Source organism: Uloborus diversus, chromosome 2 (genome assembly GCF_026930045.1).
Source record: "Uloborus diversus isolate 005 chromosome 2, Udiv.v.3.1, whole genome shotgun sequence".
Lineage (NCBI taxonomy): Eukaryota > Metazoa > Arthropoda > Arachnida > Araneae > Uloboridae > Uloborus > Uloborus diversus.
The window spans coordinates 1,636,074-1,654,938 of NC_072732.1; the positions used below are offsets into that span (position 1 = coordinate 1,636,074).

Genomic DNA, 18,865 nt, shown 5'->3' on the forward strand with positions numbered 1-18,865 from the left:
CACTGTATTTGACGTAAGAGTACAACACTGTACAGTTTCTAATTAAAAAATATACATCTCTACACCTTGTATAGAACATTAGTTCGATACGAAGATCGTAGCGTCAACCATCGAAGATTTGAAATGAAAATTTAAGCAGTTGAAGTAACTCAAAAATGATGAAACGATCAAAAAAAAATTTTTATTGCTTATTTCAGAGATAAAAGCTATTCAGAACACAGAGGAAAAGTTTCATTGCTTTAGTTCAAATATTTAAAAAGTTATGAGTGGTTTTAGGCCATGCTCACTATGTGTTCTTATGCAAAAGAAAAACTTTAAACTGCTTTTTCTCGATGATGGTATTTTTGTGTTTTCATGTCATTAGAATCCCTAAGGATTTTTTTCTATTAAAGATAGAGCTTTAAAGTCATACTTTTTACAATTGGGATAACATATTTGACAAAACGGTGCATTGGATAAGCATTTTATAAATTTCTCAAACGTTTAGAGCATGTTAAACCTTAAAAAACCAAATTAAAAAAAAAAACTTTGATTTTTTTACATAATTAATCACAGAAAATTTTCTAATAAACTCATAAGCAAATGAATGCACAGATTATTAGAGATGATTATAGTGATCGTTTATCAAAAAACTTTTTTTAAATGAGTGCAAAAATAAAAAAAGCCTTAGGGATTTTACAAAATTGAAATTTTCCTCATTTTTTTAATTTTTAAAAAAAGTAGGCAATAATTTTTCATTTTGAAAGTAAATTATTGATTACGAAACAAGTATGCATGTTATGATTTCAAAGAAATATAAAATTTACTTAAATTGAAAAAAAAATGGTTGAAAGGTACTGTGACCATTTAATTTAAAAAATTTTTAAATACATGTCAAATTTTCGGTAAAATCCGATAGAACTCAAGTATATCTTTCAGAAATCTGTAATATAATGTGAAAAATCTCTACAAAACTACTTCCCACATTCACAAACTTCCTAATGTCTACTGACTATAAATCAAAAATTTGCCGGAAATCAATAGTTAGAAAAACACTGCCACCAGCAGATAACATCTTTGCCAATATGCAACATTTATGCAAATTCATTCCATTGATTTGATCATTCATTGTCTTTACACAGAGAGATGTCCCTCTCTTATTGCAAGTCTTTATTTTGCTAAGCAATCAAGATTAGGGCCTGATTCACCATAAGGTCCGTTACCTAGGGCAGGGTTCGTGCTCAGTTTCAGACATAAAATGAAGGAGTCTTGGAGGAGTTTTGAAGGAGTAAAATGAGATTTTGAAGGAGTACTAATGGAGTGTCACACTTTTTTTCAATATATTTGACCATCTGCACTCTTTATTACAAAGTGTCACACTTCACCCCAAACTCCTCTTCTTGTCACCTCATTTTTTACGAACATATTGTTACAATAAGTGTGTGATGTCACTTTTTCTCACCTTCTCTCTTCCCCTGGTCACCATTTCATGAGTCAGTCTCCTCCTCAAGGCATGACATCACTTGTGGATGACCCATTTTACAATATCATAACTGCAATTAACTAAACAATTGTTTTTTTTTTTTTGACCAATCACTTAATATAGTTTATCTACTTATGTATTTTAAATATTTAAATAATGATTAGACAACCTGACTTTTGCTGCTGAGAGTGTGGTGGAGGGAAAAGCAATAATCATCAAACTTGAAAAAAATAGCCAAACACCATTTAAGCATGTCTTACTTCACTTATGAAATGTCTTAGTCTTCTAATAAAATTCTCACCTTCAACTTTTATGAATTAACTATGATCAATTTGTAACTCACATCTTTATGAAAAAAATAGATGCACGAAATGACTACATTAAAATCGCCTTTGTGACAAGTTAGTTGTCGATCGAAGTATTTTAACGTTTCTGTTATAGAGGAAGATTACGCAGTCTTGAACTGAAAAAGAACTAGTTTTGAAGGAGTTCAAACCAAAATGAAGGAGTGTGAAGGGCCTTTCAAAAAAATTTCATAAATAAAGGAGTATTGGAGGAGTTTTGAAGGAGCGTACGAACCCTGTAGGGGTCCCCTAGCTCCAGGGGCTCTCAAAAGTTACAGGCATTCAAAACATTGCGCCAAAATATGACTTTAATTTAAACTCTGAATAGCCCAATTAGGCCATGGATCCCCAAATGACGATAATCGTAAGTTTTGAATGCAAGGGAGCCTTGTAACAAAGCGTTTGGCCTTGGATCCCCCGATATTTTAATCGGGCCCTGATTGGATGCGATTGGTTAGCTCATTTCCAAGGCCTGATTACCTAAAAGGCTCGTTAAGCTTGAGTTTTCCAGGATTATTAGGAGGCCCAAATATCACTGTAAAACTGCACTTAAAAATTTTTCCAGTTTCTGCTTCTAACTGCATTTTTTAAAGAGATTTCAAACATTTGAACTTGCTAAGAAAAATATTTGAAACAATTGAATTATTGAAAGTGAGAACACATTTAAAGAGATTTCAAACATTTGAACATGCAAAGAAAAATATTTGAAAGAGTTAAATCATTGAAAGTGTGAACACATGGGATAAAATGTAGCTACAAGCTAAATTTTTTAATGTAGAATTTGATTTAAATGTGTTACAATGTACTTTTATGACATTTAATTTCCTTTGTGAAATGACAAACATGATTCAAAATTACTACCCAAGTTTACTGAGAATTCAAGTGCAACACTTCTACATAGTATAAAATGAAGTGTCCAAAAAGCGTCTGTGTGTTTGAATTCTCAAAACTCGAGAACTACCCGGCCGATTTTGCTGAAATTTTCAGTTTGTTCCTTTAAGTCCTGAGAAGGTTTGCAGACCAGTTCGAAAACAATTCGATGAATAGTTCTCTTTTTATTCCAATTTAGGTCCAATTTTCACATAAATTCCCGAATATGGGGGTGAAAATTACTCGCAAACAATAATATTATATATCGTTGGAAAGGGTAGAATTTTCCACGTTCTACGCAATTTGTTTCAATGCTCTAACTTTATTACAGCGGGAATTATTTGCGTTTTTAGCTCGAATTTTTTTACGCTTAGCTGAAATTTCAGCACTACTTTTCTCAATAAATACCTCAATAAAAAGTGAAGGAATTGTCCCACAGCTTTCTTTTTGACGCTATTGAAAAAAGCGACCTTTTTTACTTCAGATCTAACTCGACCTTAGGACGAAAAAATAAGCTTTTATCTCGAAAGGAAAAAAAGTGACAAGCCTTTTTAAATCAAGTTTAAGAAATCTCGATTCCATTCTAATTGTGAACCATTTTCTTTCGCATTTGAATTCCTTAAACTTATTTTATTTTGTGTTTCCATGGTTACGCATTTTAAATCCATCTTTCTGGATTTAATTTCTTAAAAGTATTTTAATATCTGTCGTCATTGTTTGGAAGGGAAATCATGATGTTTTTTTTTATTTATTTTTTACGCCTAATTGTTGAATATACGTCACTTGACACTTTTTTTTTTTTTTTCAAGGTGGACCTGGCAAATCCGGGCAACGCAGCTAGTATGTCATAAACAAAATTTCTGTCAGTCGGAAGGGTGTAATAAACTTAAGTCTGAATTCTGCGGTGCCACTTAGCATAAGTCAATGTTGTATCAATGTGCATAGAATGTTTAGAAAAATTTTCCTAAACAAAAAGTGTGGGGGAGGGGGGCTCAAAATGAGGTAGAGCTTCCCCTAATTTCATAGATTAGTCGGACCCTGATCATTTCCACCAAATCGCAGCAACAACGATCAAACAAAATTTTGTTGTAAAACAAAGCGACCGAAAGAGGGGGGGGGGGGGACCAGAGCCCGATCAAAACAAACTGGTGCCCAGATCCTGAGTAAAAATTTGTGCCCTCAAATGAGAAAATCAGCACAATTTCAAAGTCAATGTTTTGTACTAGAAACCTAATGCACTAGAAACCTACGCATTACTACAGAAACCTGGGATTTGAATACCAAACATTTGATAGTCCCCATACTAATCATAGTTGAAATTGCCTTACCTCAAGGTGAAAATGAATTCAAAAACAATTTAAACTGCAAAAATAGCAAAAAAAAAATACTAATTCTGACATTAAACTTTAAAAAGGCTTCTTTCTGGCTTTAACAGAGGCAAATGTGTCAATCACATCATCGAAATCTAATTTTGATGTCACAGTATTTTCAATGGTCGATAAGAAGAACGCCTGTAAATTATCCTGAGAAACGCAACTTCTCAAACGATTTTTGATTCTTTTCAAAGCTGAAAAGGAAGGAATTAAGTTAATTTAGGCTATTTTAGTGCCCTAAATTTGTGGTGCCCAGGTCCACGGACCCGCCAGACCGTGCGTTAATCAGGCCCTGGGGGGGGGGGGACGTAACACAAAATAGAAGACCACATCACGCGAGAAAAGCAAAAAAGAAACAATGAGAGAGGCACTCACTCGCTGCGGACCCTCCGTCGCACGTGTTTCGGTCAGCACTGGATGGGCTCTGATCTCATCACCATCCTGTGTTCGATTCGCGCCTTTCCGACCAACTGATTCGGCCACTCGCAGAACGACTCTACTTCCCTCCTCCACGCACAGGACGCGCGCACGTGTCACTGTTGATGGCAGCTCCAGAGGTTCACTTCAGAGCATCAGGCCACACGATGGGAAATGAAACCTCGATCGTTTGCAGAATCGACCTTAACCACAGGCTTAGACCATGAGCCACCACTTGAAACTTTTTTTTTTCAGCATTTAATTTATTTATTTTTGAAAATTTTCTCTGTGTTTTTGAGGTTGTTTTTTCAATAGATAAAATCTTTATTCATCTATATATATATAAATGAATGTTTGTCTGTATGTCATCCATGAACTCAAAAACTACCCGGCAGATTTGGCTGAAACTTTCACCGTAAAATATTTTTGGTACTGGGAATGTTTATAGACCAGTTCGAAACAAATCCGTTCCTTTTTTATTCCAATTTAAGTCGCAACCCATTGGATAAATACGAATAAAATAAATTCGCGTGAAAGATCTCATTGATAAGAAGTTAGCATTTTTCTTGAGTTTGAACAAATAAATTCTTTCTTTATTGTTTTATGGCTTTTCATGCAACGGAGGGATTTAAAATCTTTTCTATTTGATATTTTTAGCGATGGATTGATCTCGCAAACTGCGTGAGTACAAAATTTGAGTAGAGTCACTGGATACCTGGACCGATTATTATGAAAATGGCTATATATATGTATTTTCCCACGGAGAAGGTGCATCATAGGCTCATTGAAGCCACTTGCCACCAGGTGGCACTGCAGAGTAGCAACTTCTGCCCCGTTCGACCGATTGTCATGAAAATCAGTATAATGATGTATTTTTTTGTTGGCGTAGCAATGCGCGTCGGGTACAGCTAGTTACATATATTTTCTTAACCCCTTTAGTCGGAATTATGAAATATTGGACCAAAAATGTTGATATTTGGTACACAGTGTACTATGGTAAAGGGTATTTTATAGACAAAATTTTGAGTTTGTAGGAGAAAAATTAAAAGAGTTATGGCACGTCCAATATTCTGGACTTATATTTTTGAAATCAATATTTCATATACAAAAACGATAAAATACCGAACAAACTTCTTTATACAAACAATTTTATGTTTTATTGTTGTTCTACAAACAGTTATAAAACATAATATAAGCGTTTGAAACGATTAATGAAAGATTATATATTTTTTTTAAAAAAAAGGAAAAAAACCTCGCTTTTCAGATGAAAATCCATGGTTGGAAAAATGAGCCAGTCTCTATCTCTCAATCCTTATAAGTCAGTGTTGTCGATCCCAAAACGAAAAATTATTTCACAGATTATAATAAGCAGAATGTAAAGAGTCAACTACAAAAAATCAACTAATTAAATCAATTATTAAATGATTAGCAGCTGTTTAAAGTGGTATTCATGTATACCGGACACCAGGTCTGAAGGGGTTAAAGGGAAAAAAACTTTTACGGGGAAGATAGGCTAAGAAATAGTTTGAAATGCAGTACCATTTAAAAATTTTATCATCATTTTTCACAAATTTAATATTTTATTCATTTCTAGTTGGCATGGAATAGTAAATGAATCAGTAAAAAAAAAAACTATCTTGCGCTATAAAAAGAAAAAGAATAAAGAAATTTCCATTCATTGTAAAGAACTCTACTTTGCTGCTATTTACTTTGTTTCGAAAACGTGTGTGAAATACTAACTCTATTTCTCAATGAGAGCAACTTTTAGAGCCATTTTTAAATCGGCATGATCAAAAACTTACTGCAGAAATTGGGGGGGGGGAGCAAAATTAATTTGAATTTTGACATCTTGAATTCAAATTATGTTTTTTGCAATCACAAGTGTGTGTGTGTGTGGGATATATGTGTTTGTGTGTAGGGGTGTGTGTATGTGTAGGCATGTGTGTTTGTGTCTGCGTGCAGGTATGAGTGTGTGGGTAGTTGTGTGTTATGAGTGTTTGTGTGTGGGAAGGGATATGTATGTGTGTAGGCATATAAGTTTGTGTCTGTGTCCACACATGAGTGTGTGGGTAGTTGTGTGTATGTATAGGTGTCTGTATGTATGCGTGTGTGTGTATGTGTTTGAGTGTGTGTAGGTGTATTGTATGTGTGTGTATGTATATGTGTTTGAGTGTGTGTAGGTGTATTATATGTGTGTGCATGTATATATGTGTAGGTGCGTGTATGTATGCGTGTAAGTGTAGGACATGGACGCAACCTGGAGACGGTTTTCGCTATAGGAGCAGCATCGTGAGGAGCCGGTGGACGGTGATGCTGCAGAGGGTGCTGGCGAGAAAATAAAATCATAGGACATCAAAAAAGTCAAATGAAAGCAATAAGCAATCGTGACTGCTCAAAAAACTTATTAATGAATCAGGAAACTATGCGTTTGCGGATGACAGAAAAAAAATGCGCCAAAACATTTTAGGCAGAATGTAAAAAATTAAAATCGACGACTATTCGAATCCCTACGAGATTTAGTGTAGCTTTGGCGAAACGTCTTCCGTGAAAAATCGCAGTCACGTGGTCTCCCCTCACTTTCCCCCGCAAAGATTCCTGCCTCAACAACCACTCCCACTTGCTTTATCTATTTCTCAATGATCTAAGGGCCCATGGGGGGGAGTGGCAAGGGGGCAGTTTCCCCTTTGCCCCCCCCCCTCTTCAAAAAGTAACCACCCTTTCAAAAGTAAAGAAACCTCGTGTCCTCATCTTTTAGAGTTTAAAATTAATTATGGATTCAAAAGTGGCTTTTTACGGGGTGGACTCATTTACTTCACGAAAATGAAACGAAAAATTACAAATAAATGATTTTTTCTCGTGTTGTTTCATAAGGAACTTTGAATAAGGACGGGAAGTTTACGGTAGCCATCCTTCCTCATTTTTTAGGCCATGTTCCATACTTTAAAGGTTTTTTAATCAGTAATGGTTAAAACCCAATAATATAGCTCAGTTTTACTTTTAAAAGTTCCAAGAGCACTATCCCCTTATCCCCCTCACTTATTTTGACCTCCCTCCCTTTTTTGGGTACACCAGCCGCCTATGACCCTAAAGATCTAGATTCACCATTACCACTCGTCACGTGGTGACTGAATAAAAAACGTTGCAACTAAAACTGTTATTATCATTCCAAGCCTATAGAGTTTGGTCCCCTGAAAGACAATTTGTAGGGCCCTTTTGACTAGAGCCACCCCTTTTGGCTTCAAGTTTTAATTTTTTCTTCTTATTTATTTATTTTAACGGTTTTATCCACTATTTATTCTTATTTAAAGGGTTTGATATTTTGTATACTATAGGGCGGTAACTTACAGCCTTTGCCTTCAAAATTCGAGTTGAACCGAACCATTGTTTCGGTTACTCGTCTGGTCATTGCTAATTCTGTATTAGCTACCAGTTTGTTTGGCACTCTTGGCTTCCTTAAGAAGTTTTCCACCTCCAGCTCAGTCACTCCTATGCCGGGCTGATGAGTGCTAATAAGCATGAAACTACAGTCCTCGGCTGGAATTGGCTGAGCTGGCGGTGTATTTCATGTATTTCTTGATATTATTTCGTTTCTGAGAGTATTTAAGTTTTTTACCTCCATTTTTTTTTCTCATTTGTTGTAAAAAATCTATTTTTTTTTAAATATTATTTTTTTGTTTTTTTCGTAAAAGTTAAGAACAAAATCGGCGTATCATGCAATTTTTTACTTTTTACATTCGAAAAGTGCTGTGTTTTCCTAAACTAAGTAGTTGTTTTCTTTTTACAAATGTAAGTTGGAACTATTAAAAACTGAACAAAACATTGTTCGCATCCAAAAATACAACACGTGAAGGACATGTACTGGCATTTTCGAACCTTTTTTTTTTTTTTTTTTTGCTACAATGAAACTTTGAAATAGGTGACTCGAAAGTTGTTTAGGATCGGGGTGCAGGTTAATAGACACCTAATTCCCCTTTCATAAGTCTATACTTTCCGTTTTTTGATATTTATTGAATTTATTTATTTCATAGTTCTTTTTAGCTAATTGCAACATTTATACGGAACATTGAAATTTCCTCTAAGCTTCTGTGCTTCTTTTCACAGAATTTTTCTCTTTCCGTTCAATGTTTTTTGAGAGAAAAGTTCGCTAAGAAGGTCTGTCAGAAAAAACCCATAATGCTGCAGAAGATAACGAGCTGATGTGTGCATCACATGACTCCCTTTTACTCCAATTTAATGTCATTTCCACATTTTTGGCAGTTTTAATGAGATTCAATTGGTTACTCTCTAAATATCACCAACAGTGGCCTAAGTGAAACCAAATTTTTAAAAAAAAAATCGCTAAATTTGTCGCCAAGTTGGCGACAAAACTTGGCGACCAAAAGACTGGCGATCTATCGCCAAGTGTCCGACAAATGATAACACCACTTGAGTTTACATCGAAATTAACAATGATTTCCCCCAAAAAAGGGGCAAAAGATCCCCTTAGAAACATCCGAATGCAACCAAAAGAGAAGGTGTACAACTAGACCCCACTAGGAGTCTACGTGCCAAATTTCAACTTTCTAGGATATGCCGTTTTTGAGTTATGCGAGATACATACACACATACGCACATACATACGTACATACGGACGTCACAAGAAAATTCGTTGTAATTAACTCGGGGGTCGTCAAAATGGATATTTTGGGTGTCTGTACGTTCCTAGGCATATATCCATGTGTGGTCAGGTCGAAAAAAAAACTCAACATTCATTCGGGGGTGAGCAAAATAGAAATAGAGGCCGATTTTTGAGTGAAAATTTTTTCGCGAACACAATACTTCCCTTTTTGTAAAAGGAAGTAAAAACCTATAATGCTGCAGAAGCTAAAAACATCCCTTGAATGAAAAACGCGTTAAAACAAACGAAAACAATTCACATAGAATGAGCCGACACTTTCAACTCCCCCCCCCCTCCTCTCACGCAGACAATTTCCACGTTCCTGAGTGGTCACTCCTAATGAACCAGATGAAAGAATAAATTAATCCCCTTTTTTTTATCAGGAAGAAGGTGTGACTCGGAAATGCATTCAATGGCAGATAAAGGTGACTGACTCGTCGGAAGAAGAGGTTTTTAATGAATGGCCGACTGCAAACAGGGAAAGGAAGTGACGACACAAACCGGATGACGAGCTTTTTGAAGGTGAAGACGCTTTCGTTTTCGATTCATGAAGCATACCTCCGTCAGTCATTAGGCTGAACGCGTCAAACTAGGAATTATTTTTAACAGAAAAGGATTCCAGCGAATCGTGAGCTCGCATAACGAAAAAACTGGATGTGGCGGGGAAATTGACATTGAAGGGACAACACCCTTGCAGTTTTACTTCACTCTCAAACCCTTGTGTTATTCCTTGGGCAACGAAAATGACATTTTTCTGCAATGGCTCATTCGGAGAAGTCAGCATCTTGGAACTCTAACCTTGTTCTCGAGCTATATCCGCATAAACTAATCTTTACTAATAATAAAGCTGAAAGTCTCTCTGTCTGGATGTCAGGAGGATGTCTGGATTTCAGGAGGATGTCTGGATGTCCGGAGGATGTCTGGATCTCTGTGACGCGCATAGCGCCTAGACCGCTCGGCCGATTTTCATGAAATTTGGAACAAAGTTAGTTTGTAGCATGTGGGTGTGCGATTTTTCAAAAATTCGATATGGTTCTTTTTCTATTCCGATTTTAAGAACAAAAATATCATAAGATGGACGAGTAAATTACGAAATTATCATAACGTAAAACCGTAACATGGGCACAAGTCGGCGAGATACGAAATGATCATAACGTGGAACCGTAACATGGGTACAAGCCAACTGGAGAGAAAATTCGCCACACATTATTTGTAAATATACAGGCGAGCCAAAAGACCTTTTAATTTTTCTACTACGGGCAAAGCCGTGCGGATAATACTAGTTATATTAATAAAATAACGACAATGTAAAAATTGTTAATAAAATGAAAAAGGTAAATGTGTTTAGAAAATCCTTCATATCATTTAAATGTGTGCACACAATGCTCACACATGCACACACGCACGCGGGTGTATGTATCTATGGTGCGTGCAAGTGCGATAACCGGCTCTTTGAAACAGTTTAATAATTCAATGGCTTTACTATACTTATTAACCGAGACAAATTATTTACAAACGTTTAAGGTTAACAGTAACAATACTATCGGATAGAATCGCTGGTTCTTAACTATCAACTGTTTTCGCTTGTCCCTCGTTTTTACTTATGCAAGCTAAGCAACCTAGAAAATTTCGTACCACGAGCTAGGAGTATTCCATAAAATCTTCCCGTCTTTTATGCTAGCAAAAATACCCGGCGTTGCCTGGGTCAGTAATAATTGTGAGAAACAATCGCTGCTTTCTTTCGTTTCCTGTTTTAACTGAAAGAAGTCAAAACACACCGCTCTGACGTGATTGAAAATCGAGCTTCTTCCTTACTCATAAAAGTCAAATAGCGGTTCAAATATTCAGTTAGAAACGAAAGCACGAACTGAAGCATATAAAAATTTGAAGAATTTCCAAAATATGAACTAACAAAAGCAAAGATCACTAAAAACACCGTGCGCTTTATTTAATTAAATAGTACACACACATAAAAATAAAAAATTAAAAGCTCTCTACTATGTTTCCCTAAGTGTGCAAAAAGTAGAGTTTCCAAATGGTTAAATGACTTTAAACTCATGTTTGCACCGGAGAAGCCTTGATTCAAAATTTTCATTATGATTACTTTTTAATATTGCTGTTGTATGGCAACGAATTTTTGTAACAATGGGTTTTATATTTAATCATTCAATGGAGAAATGACATGACATTTGCCGTTTTCCATCATAACGTTTTTAAACTAAGTTTTTTTAGGAATAAATTATCGATTATGTTGCTCCCTGCTAATGTAGCTATCTATGGTGAAAAAATGGTTGAAATCGATCCAGTAGTTTTGAAGACTACCCCGGACATACATACATACACACTGAAGTAGCCATTTATGTATAACTAGTGGTACCCTCACGGCATTGCTCGTAATAGAAAAATGAAAAGGTCTTTTGGTTCGCCTGTATATTTACAAATAATGTGTGGTGAATTTTCTCGCCAATTGGCTTGTACCATCTTACGGTTCCACGTTATGATAATTTCGTAATTTACTCGTCAATCTTATGATAATTTTGTTCTTGAGATTGAAATAGAAAAAGAACCACATCGAATTTTCGAAAAATCGCTTCGAGGTGCACACCCCCATGCTACAAACTAACTTTGTGCCAAATTTCATGAAAATCGGCCGAACGGTCTACGCGCTTTGCGCGTCACAGAGATCTAGACATCCAGACATCCTGACAGAGAGACTTTAAGCTTTATTATTAGTAAAGAAGATGAATGATTCTGTCATCAAATGTAGACAACTGTTCAACCACTCTTGTCGCCAAGCCCCTTGCGTCTAATTCCTTAACAAAACACGGTGAATTCTGTAAAAGTTGTTTTTCTGTCCGCGCAGTGTCACCGCAAGAAAAACAACCTGTCCCCTGCTACGCTGTCCCCCTCATAGAGGTTCGGTGCCATGACTCGGAGGGGTAGAATTACGGTAACCGGGTCGCGTTGGCGTATTTTTTGAAAAACAGCCAAATTTGGCACCTGTGACTCAATGTAAACAAAGTACTACATTGCAAACAAAGGAAATCTTCCAATGAGAGACACCCAAAGAAAAGGGGTGGAGCTTCGGATGGCTCAAAATATCGCCTTGGTAACTAGAACTGTTCATTAATCTTTTTCTTTCTCCGACTATAATCGTAAAGAAGCAAAAAAAAGTAATAAAATTCTTTTTTCATTTTTAAATGATGAAAATACAGCAAAATATGCAGAAATATATCATAAAGCCTAATTTTTTATAGAACTTTATTAATTTTTTTATTTAAAAATTAAGTTTGCAGAATAGACAAGTGAGAGGTAACTTTTTTTCAAGATGTCAACATACTCGGTGTGGGATGATAAAACGCATAAAACGAAAAGGTTCATGACATAAATGATGTTACACTTTTTATGTTTGATTTTCTTATAACGATGAAATATACATTTCTAGCAAATTAAACAACATTAAAAGTTGGATAGAAAACGACATTAGTCTGAAATAGTTCGTCAATAAGTAGAAAAAGCTCTCAAGTAAATTTACTGTTCAATTAAAACTTAAAACGATCAACTAAATAAGTTAAATCACCCATCCAGAGAACGTTAGAACTAAAATTTTAATTCAAACTGACTGAATAAGTTATCACGATAAGTAATAAATTTTAAATTGAAGATGGAACAATAAAACACGAAGGAAATTACTTACTGCAAACACATTCCAAAAAAGTATCCAAAAATATGAATAATTAGTTTTTAAATCTATATATTAAAATAGTTAAAAATAACAAACATTCCACGATGTAAAATTTTATAAAATGTTTCTAAGATCTAAAAATTAAAGAAACCAAATTTATGTCGCCAGTTTTCAGAAAGAAATCACCTTTGAGGAAATTAAAAACATTGATCTATGGAATTAAAATAAAAATATTTGAATTACAATTTTGTGTTGTGAACTCTGAAATGGTTGATTGGCCAAACGAATAGCGAATAAGCTTTGGTGTAGGGTTGCCGAAATTTCTTCGTCGCCAAGGTAAGGTAGCGGGCTGCCAGAATGAAATATTTATCGCCGCGACCCGGTTACCGTAATTCTACCCTCGGAGGGTCTTCACTGCTATGGGTATTGCGCCTGGTGAGACTGAAATATTGACGACGACGGTGTTCACAATAACTTAATTATATTGTCCAGTCTTTGCCGCAATCCGATTCAAATATCGCCAAATCGCGGGCTTTGGCGATGTGCGAATCAGCAAAACCTCCTAAAAAAGTTAATCAAATCATTCGGTGAAGAGTTCAGTTCGGATGACAGTAAAGTACTGCAGGCTTCAAAAAAAAGGGTGGGGAGGGGGGGACAAATACTTCTCGCTATAAGGTTGATTTGGTGTAGTGGGTCGTTATTTTTTACTAGTGGTACGCGCACGGCTTTGCCCGTAGTTGGAAATTAAAAGGTCATTCGGTTCACCTGTATATTTACAAATAACGGATGACGAATTTCTCGCCAATTGGCTACGTTCATTCGCTCTCCCATTCCACGTCATGATAATTTCGTAATTTACTCGTCCATCTTATGATAATTTTGCTCCGGGAAAATATTCTTAAAATTGAAATAGAAAAAGAACCACATCGAATTTTCTAAAAATCGCTTCGAGGTGCACACTAGGGTGGGCCGAAAAAAGCAGATTTTTTTTTTTTTTTCGAAATCCAATTTTAGATAGTGCGCAAAAGTTGCGTAGTCAGCTAGTTAGCACTCACAAAATTCCTTTCAAGTCTTGGTCTTTTACCGCTGTATTCACCATTAACTGAACTACGCGGTTAAGCGCTTAACCTGGGGTTATCCCCTTCTTCTGTATTCACCGTTAACTTCAACTATGCGCCGACAGGTTTTCGAAACCAGGCGTGGTTGGAAAACCTAACCAAACTCCGGGAAGCAAGGTTAAGGGCTTGGTTTGGCTTCTGAGCATGCGCATTTTACAAGTAAACATTTGAAACAATGGCGGACCGAGTGCAACTTCGCATACGGCAACTGCAATACATCGAGTTTTTAGAACTCAGAGACGCGTATATAGAGATGACGCGTTCTTTTTTGTTACCTATTTCCATTTTCTTTACCAACAAGCTACTTTATATAGAACTAGTGGTACCCGCACGGCTTTGCCCGTAATAGAAAAATTAAAAGGTCTTTTGGTTCGCCTGTATATTTACAAATAATGTATGGTGAATTTTCTCGCTAATTGGCTTGTACCGACGTTACAGTTCCACGTTATGATAATTTCGTATCTCGCCAATTGGCTTGTGCCCATTTACGGTTCCACGTTATGATAATTTCGTAATTTATGATAGTTTTTTTTTCTTAAAATTGGAATAAAAAAAGAACCACATCGAATTTTCGTAAAATCGCTTCGAGGTGCACACCCCCATGCTACATACTAACTTTGTGCCAAATTTCATGAAAATCGGCCGAACGGTTTAGGCGCTATGCGCGTCACAGACATCCTACAGACATCCAGACATCCTCCGGACAGAGAGACTTTCTGCTTTATTATTAGTAAAGATAAAGAAGGTAAAAAAGTTATCAGACTTATGACAACAACACCACGAGCGAAGATCGGCTTTACCTCTACCACGAACTCTACACAAGCGCAGAGCTGAAATAACAGTAACGAAGAAGAAAACGTGTGAAAATCATATGATCTTTATTAGCCAATAGGGTGTCTGCGCTTATAACCGCATGAAGTTTGGTTGAGTAACTTCTTGTTGAGAAACTCCGAGGTGTTTTTCGTCGGTGAATACCGAAATTTTAACTTCGCGGTAACCCAACTACGCGTTAATGAACCTCGCGGTTTAAGGCGTGTGGTTAGGTTAACGGTGAATAAGGCGGTTAGATGCATTGTAAGAGGTGTCTCTCCTACAACACAATTTGCCCAATCAATTAAATCAACATAATCAACGGCTTCAAAATTGAGTTTAGAAAGCTTAAAAAATCGTACACCATCCGAGCTCTTCGTCTTCTTATTTCTAGAGTTGAGAACGAGCCCAACTGCTGATTCCCTAATGTATTTTCTAGAGTCAAACAACATTGTCAACGGTAGCTGTTCGGGATGAGCGAAATATGTATTATTTGAGAAAACTTTGAAAATTATCTGCTTAACTTTGTCTGGAAACTGCCTTGCAAGAGAAATCATTTTTCAAAAATGTTGGGCACCATACTGGCAGATCGGTTTCATTTTTATTTCAAACCACATTGGAGCATAAACTAGAATTACATACAGTGGGTCCCAAAAGTGTTCGAACACTTTAAAATTTTTTAGTAAAACCAAAGTAACTCGAAACTGAATTAGAATATGAAGGCCAATATTTTTTCACACCATTCCTATGTCATTCTAAATACAAACCATTGGTTTCTTCAAAATATTGACGGATCTCCTTTTTGAAATGGGTCAGAAAACTAAGAGACAGAGAAATAAAATGCCACAAAAGTCATAGTACACTCAAATATTTTCGAATAAATTCATGATTAAAATTATCATATGTCGTTTTTTTATTATTTTTGCATTGTGTTGACCCTTAACTGTCATTTGGCTTTAATTTTTCGTTTATTTATTCCTTAATATTGGGCTTATTACTTTAAAATGGCTGGTATTCGTAAAAAACCACAAACACCATTCGAAAGTTGAATTTTTTCCTCACAGTAGCGGAAAATTGGTTTGAAATGTCTCTAAACTAGTTAATTTATTTCATTCTATAGTAAAGTTCTTGATGAAATGATTTAAAGAAAGGAATCGGATCGAAAACAAGGCAAGAAAAAGTCAACAGGCAAAGTTAACAAAGTGTGATCGGAGATTTACAGTTAAAAAAATTATGAAAAGTATACATTTGAGTGCTGTAAAAGTTTCTGCAGAGTTGAATGAAAATTTTTTAATTTAATTTTCACCTAAAATTGTTCGCCAAGTTCTCTGAATTGCTGGATTACACGGGACCTCTTCCTGCAGAAATTTGCTTGGCCCCGCAAAAAGCTTACGCTTTTCGCCGCAAAATCAATGATAAATAAGCTCAAAACGTTTTATAATTACGCCTTACTTACAGATAAAAATTAATTCAACATTTTTGTTTAAATTGTTGTATAATTGTAAATAGAAGAAAAAATTAGGAACTTAATCTTAAGAACTTAGTTGGATCAGTTAATCAGGATGGTGGAGGTGTTCTAGTGTGAGGGTGCGTATCAGCATTAGGATTTGGTAGTTTGGAATTTTTTGATGAAATAGTGAATCATGCTGTTCCTTTAAATATTTTAAAAACCAATTTTAATTATTAGCCAAAAATTTGTTTATTGGAAACAACTTTGTTTTTTATCAAGGTAACGATAAGAAGCACACGGTATCCAACGCATGCGTCTAGTGCCTCGAAAATTGTCCTAAAGTTTAGAAAATACTCCCTCAATCTCCAGATTTGAACTGAATGTAATGTATTTAGAGATAGATGGAGGCTAGATTACGAAAATAGGGCTTTAAAACGAAAATAGAGCTAGAAACAGTAAGACTCGACGTGTGGTTGAACACTTACTCAGAAATTACGCAAAAAAAAAGAAAGAAAAAGAATAAAATTTATTCCTAGACGTTTAAAAGGTGTTATGAATGCTGCATGATGTTCTGCTAATTAATAACTTAATCAAAAGTTAGATTATTCAATAATATATAGACATTTTGTAAAGTGTACGAAGACTTTTGTGAGATAAAATTTCCGGCACTTTTTGGTTTTCAATTTTTTAAAAATTAAGTTTTAATATTTTTTTAAAACTTTTTATGTAGTTTTGTTAAAAAATGATCATAGATCTTATAATTAAATACCTATTCCGAAATATTAATTCTAACCAATGGATTGAGGCCTATTTCGTTGAAAGTCGTAGGTGTACGAAGACTTTTGGGAGCCACTGTACTTTACAAGTAGTGTAAGATTTTCTGATGGATTTGGAGTGTCTATATACTAGCGTATCAAACGATTTGCAGTTGTCAGCCATCGTGCATGACTGAGTTTGCCTGGGCTACTGCACTGTTAAAAAATTTCCGAATCATTTACGGTAATTGTTACTGGCATCCAAGTTGCCAGTAACTATTACCGTAAAAATCAAATGTTATTGTAAAATTTTACGGTTTCTTCGGTAGGTCACAGCAACCGATTGGAGCTGGGATCGCTTATTTTTCCGGTATAAATTACCGTAAAAATCAGCGATGCTGTAAGTCCACTATTTTACAGTAACAATTACCAGAAAATCTCCCAGAATTTTGAACAGTGTGTCAGCACGCCAGAAGGGAAACTACCGTATTTTACGGCAAGACAGATTCCATACAAATACTGTTGTTCAATACTTAAATTTTGTATATTTTCCATATCCAAAGTCAGAAGATTGCAATCAGTTTTATCGAATTTGATCACTGGATTTTTTTTCACAATCTCTAAGGAGCTGTCCGATAGCTCCAGAATATGTATGTGGTCCTTTGTGCAACCGTCCATTTCCAGAATAAGATGCCTCAGTGGCAACTCATAAGTATGCAGCAGACTTGCCAGATGGTCAAATCCAGATTTCCCCAATTCCCTTCCAATTTTTCCCCAAAAAGCGATGTTTTCTACCAAAATTCCCCAAATTCAAAAATTATTTTTCCACTAATATTTTCAGAAAATGAATCGACTTCCTCTAATATTTTTGTCTCCTCAAAAAAAATTTTTCCCCCAAATAACCAAATTTTCTCATAAAATTCCCCAACTTTTTTTTTTTCTTCCCATTTTTGCTTTTTTTTTTTTTTTTTTTTGTCTTTATCAATATCTTTCTTTAGCTGTATGTCTCTCTGTCAGGATCTCTGTGACGATACAAACAATGTAACTACTAAAGTAAGAAAAACAACGTTAAAAAAAGCCCAAATTTGCCAATTACATCAGACACGTGTTTCGGCGTTACAGGGAACGCCTTTTTCAATGCAAAAACTGATGAGCTGATGGATGAAAAGACATTTGTGCTTTTTTTAACGTTGTTTTTCTTACTTTACTGTTCAGCACAAAAGTATTTATTTATCTTAATGTAACTACTACTTCTTGATGCGAATCTAAATAAGAAACAAATTCTTTTTTCCTTGAGTTTTTTTCCCCAGGTTTTCCCCAAGAAAAATTTTTCCCCCAAAGAATTCTCCTCAAAACCCATTTCCCCAAAATTTCCCCAGAGAGCACTAGATTTCCCCAAAATGGGGAAATTTCCCCCAATCTGCGGCAACACTGCAGACATATGTTCCACTGTAAAAGTCTTTTGACACATGTCTCAAGTAAACGAATTACTTCACCTTTCCATCCGTATTTACAGTTGTTTCGTCGCATCCAATAACCAATAAATTGAGCAAGCTCAAGCTTTCGCAAAGCCTATAAAACCTTGCGAAATTTCTTTTGCACTTTCACCAGCTGTTAGCGATATATATCTAAAATAGTAGTAAAATAATCTTAGGAATAATAAAAGCAGTCGAGCGCCTTTTATTAACCAGGAGAATTAATTGGAACCGCAGATTAGAGAATTAGCATCTTCTATAACTATTTTTGTTTGAGTGTGCGCATTTTTTAAAATTGACGAACAAATGTCTCATAAAATTGATCGAATTTTCAATGTATATTCTAAGTAACGTAACATTCCAGTATTAGTATTTATTTCGAAAATTCTTTTAAATTATTGTTGTTAATTTTTTTCCCCCAATTTCTCCAGGTTTCAGTTTTAAAGGGG

At 35.5% G+C, this 18,865-nt stretch overlaps 1 protein-coding gene across 3 annotated transcripts in view; it reads right to left on the reverse strand.

Annotated features, from left to right (window-relative positions):
- Positions 1-18,865, reverse strand: part of LOC129217675 (uncharacterized) — a 147,236-nt gene that overhangs the window by 92,033 nt on the left and 36,338 nt on the right. Inside the window, exon 1 of one of the 3 annotated variants that reach the window (XM_054852005.1) lies at positions 4,425-4,613. The exons of the other annotated variants lie outside the window; for them this stretch is intronic. The gene's annotated coding sequence lies outside the window, so the exon portion shown is untranslated. Of the gene's footprint in view, positions 1-4,424; positions 4,614-18,865 lie in introns of those variants that run through there. 3 annotated transcript variants of the gene reach the window in all.